Genomic DNA, 4,236 nt, shown 5'->3' on the forward strand with positions numbered 1-4,236 from the left:
TTACACAGATCACTGGCGTGTATTAACACGCCTGTGATCAGTGTTATTGGTGCTTGACTGCTCCTGCCTGGATCTCAGGCACGGAGCAGTCATTCGCCAATCTGACACCGAGGAGGCAGGTAAGGCTCCTCCCGGTGTCCTGTAAGCTGTTCGGGATGCCGCGATTTCACCGCGGCTGTCCCGAACAGACCGACTGAGCATCGGGATACTTTCACTTTCGCTTCAGACGAGGCAGTCAGATTTGATCGCCGCGTCTGAAGGGTAAATACAGGGCATCGCCGCGATCGGTGATGTCCTGTATTAGCCATGGGTCTTGGCCATTGATGGTCGCCGGCACCTACCTGATATGACGCGGCATATTGCGGGAGCCGGCGGAGGACGTAAATATACGTCCTTCGTCGTTAAGGGGTTAAAAGGACATTGTCCGCAAACAATGAGACTTTATATTCCTTAGATCCCACTTTAACCCCAGAGATATTAGTATTATCTCGGCTATATGATGCTAGAGGTTGAGGTGGCATGTTTTAAACGGACTTGGGCAGATGGGGCTGTATAGAGGCCGCAGGTAGCCGACAGAAACGATCCTCTGATCCCGTAGGACTGAAGTGAGGATAGTAGAAATGGCCAGCTTAGTCTGTCAAATGCCTTTTCAGCGTCAAGACTGACAACAACACCAGGTTTACCAGTCTTGTTTAAAATGTCTATAATATTTATATTTCATCTCGTACCATCTCCTGCCTGACGACAATTTACAAACCCCACCTGGTCCTTGTGAATTAATGATGGAAGAATGCTACTTAATCTGTTGGCAAGAAGTTTAGTAAAGACTTTCAAATCAGAGTTTAGCAGTGATATTGGTCTATAACTGGAGCATTCTGTGGGATCTTTGTCAGGTTTAGGGATGACAGTGATAAAAGAACTCTTCGCTTCTCGGCCTTTTGGCTAAGATCAAGTGTAGTATCTGTTCTTATCAGTTTCATGCTGGTGGCAGGCGAAGCCAGTGTGGAGCTGGTGGGGATGGGTGCTGCATGGTAGGGAGCAGGTGTACCGGGGCATTCCGTGGCTGGTTCTGAGGAATCAGCTTGACGGCTGCCCCGACGTGACCTGTTTCCTCCGGGTCTCGCCATAAGGCTGAGAGGGTCTAGAGCTGAGGTACTTTAGTGCCTCGGGGAGTGGTGACACAGAGGGTCCAAAACTCACTAGGAGGATAGACTCACTGAGTTGAAGCACGGGCACCATGATCTCTTCACCTTTGTGGCACTCACCTCTTGATTCCCGGCCTTCTGGCTAGGATCAGAGAAATTTTTATAGATCCGGCCGGATGTCTGGGCAGTATATCTGCACACATTCACTTATTTAATTATTTTTGTCTCACTGTGTCACTGGGACAACTTGAAAACCCTAAACGGCATCCTCGATGGTTTGAGGCTCAAGAGGCAAAAGGCCGGGGTACGAGGACCCCGACCTCCAGCATTGAGATCAGTATGTCCAGAATTTGAGTCCACAACACGGATACAGTGGGGCAACTCCACCAAGTGTGAAACATTGTACCTCTAGCCCCACATCCCCTAAAGCACAGCGGGGAAACTGAGGGGAACATTCTATGGAGTCTAGTAGGGACTTTATAAGTACGGTGAAGAATCTTCAGGGATGTTTCTAATAAGGATATTTGCCAACTGCCCTTACTAATAGTAGTACAGCATTCCCTCCACTGAGAGGCAGAAAGTGTAGAGTGAATGTCCTCTTCCCACTCAATCATGTATTTTTATTTTTTATCCGGGGGAGGGGCATTAAAGTGAGAGTAAAGTATCGAGAGAAGGCCCGGCGCGTTAGGGGAATACAGCATGTGTCTCTCAAATGAGGTAGGTATAATCGGAGCACTACGGGGAATGAGGGACTTATAGAAAGAGACAATCTGACAAGCCCGGAACCTCTCCCTCGGTGGAACATCGTGCCGCAAGCAGGGGGCATCCAAGGTCGGCAACACTTGGCCTACTAAAAAATGATGTAGGTACCTCAATCCCTTACTCAGCCACCAGTGAAAGGAAGTAAGAGTTAGGCCAGGGGGGAAAGAAGGATTAGAAAGAAAGGGCAGAAGGGGTGAAGGCACCAACTGCATTTGGAACTTAAATCTGACCTGACGCCACAGGGATAGGGCGTACAGAGTGACTTGCGCTGAGGAAGGTAGCAGGGACGCAACAGGGCATGTAGTCCACATCAACGAAGGCAATGAGTGTGGAGAGACCAGAACCCCTTCCAACTCTACCCACCTTGGAGCCCCCACCTGAATGTTAACCTGTGCTAATTGGGAAATGCGTGCGGCATAATATTTCAAAAGGTTGGGCACCGAAACGCCTCCCACTCTTTTATTATAGTGCATAAAGGTCCTATTAATTCTAGGAGCCCGGTCAGACAAGACATATTTAAAGATAGTTTTCTGAAATGTCATTAAGTCCCGTTTCACAACAGATATAGAAGGCGGGGCAATATTACCATACGCACCACGTTGACCCGACCTATCCAGGAAATATAGGAATACCGGTAGTTCCATTTCAATAGGTCAGCCCTCAATGCCTTATATAATGGGACATAATTAGCCTGATTCAAGGAGTCCAGTGAAGCAGTCAGCCGCACTCCAAGGTAAGTAAGCCTGCAGTTGAATCCCTATAGCCAAAGTTCAAGCTTATAAGGTGTTTAGTCTTCTCAGGGACATTAAAGTACATTACTTCTGACTTACTAGCATTAACCCGCAGGCCAGACATATTTGCAAAATTGCCCAACACCAAGTAAATTAGGAAGGGAGTGTTAGGTTCGACCCCAAAGGCCGAGACGTCTTCTGTCGGCGGATGCCCAATTTGTGTGTGGAAAGCCTGTATGGGGCTGCAGTCACCCAACGTTCCTTCCAACACTACCTGCCATTCAAAATCACGATACAAACACAAGTGTTGTCTCTGTAAGCTGAAGGCAGAACTGGCCTGCCCTCTTGCAGTGTATTTTCTTATATAGCCCATTTTCAATAAGGCGTGCTCAGTAAGCTTTACATTGTACAAACACAGGAAAACCATAAATCTTTCACATAGTAAGAAGAAAGTTAAATACAAAATATACTTTGCTTAAGCTCAAATATAATGAACCATTGTTTCAAGGACGCATCTGGGGTAGAAAAAGATAAGAGGGTCTGCATTCTTGAAGATAAGATGCCCATCGTCTCTTAGTTCAAAAGTTTAAAGTTTGTTATGTAGAAAAAAAAACAAGAAAGATAGAATGCAGTCACTTAGACCGAGAATAATCAAGTCTTCATACAAAATGGAGTCTTTGAACACAAAAATGGAGTCTCCTCTACCCAATTCTATCAGGAGGTAAGTGGATGGGTGATCGTTACCAAAAAATCATTTGCAAACAGGTTGCATTTGTATTCCCTATCCCCCACTTCCGCGCCCCTTATAGAAGAGTGCACCCTAATTTCAGCGGCCAAGGACTCCATCAACAGAGCAAACAGGGCCGGCAACAACGGGCATCCCTGCCTCGTCCCGCATAGTATAGTAAGGGGCACCGGAGTGGTGTAAGGCAATTTGAGAAAAGCCTGGGAGTTAGAATACAAATGATGCAGAATAGTGATAAAGGGACCCCTGAAACCATACTTATTCAGTACCGCAAACATGTACAGCCAGGTGACGCTATCAAAAGCCTTCTCTATATCGAGGGCCAAGGCTAGCATGGGAGTTCGGGTAGTATTGGACCACTGCATAAGATTCCCTATCTTGCGAACATTATCTGGGGCCTGTCTCCCTGGGATAAAACCCACTTGGTCTGCCTGTACCAGAGATGGTAAAAAGCAATTTATACGGGCAGCAAGAATGGACATCAGGAGTTTAGTATCAATATTCAATAAAGTTATAGGACGGTAATTAGCAGCATGTAAGTGATCTTTGTTGGGTTTCGGGATTACCATGATGTGTGCGTCTAGAAATTCTGCAGGAATAGGGTCGCTGGATCTCAGGGAATTAAACAGCGATGTCAGGGGGGGGGGAACTAAGATAGAAGCAAACCTTTTATATTAGGCGGACGAAAATTCGTCAGGCCCGGGGGATTTGCCATTTTTAACATTTTTTTTTATCGCATCAGAAACTTCGTCAGTGGTAAAGGGGCTATTCATAACCTCCAAAGCATCCGGGGGGAGAGTCGGGAGATGAAGAGAAGACAGATAAGAAGATATAGATAAAGGTGTAGGAGAAG

At 46.5% G+C, this 4,236-nt stretch overlaps 1 pseudogene; it reads left to right on the forward strand.

Annotated features, from left to right (window-relative positions):
• Window positions 1–922: 922 nt before the first annotated feature.
• Window positions 923–1,013, forward strand: LOC130301105 (U2 spliceosomal RNA; annotated as a pseudogene).
• Window positions 1,014–4,236: the final 3,223 nt, after the last annotated feature.

Source organism: Hyla sarda, unplaced genomic scaffold (genome assembly GCF_029499605.1).
Source record: "Hyla sarda isolate aHylSar1 unplaced genomic scaffold, aHylSar1.hap1 scaffold_111, whole genome shotgun sequence".
NCBI classification, from domain to species: Eukaryota; Metazoa; Chordata; class Amphibia; order Anura; family Hylidae; genus Hyla; species Hyla sarda.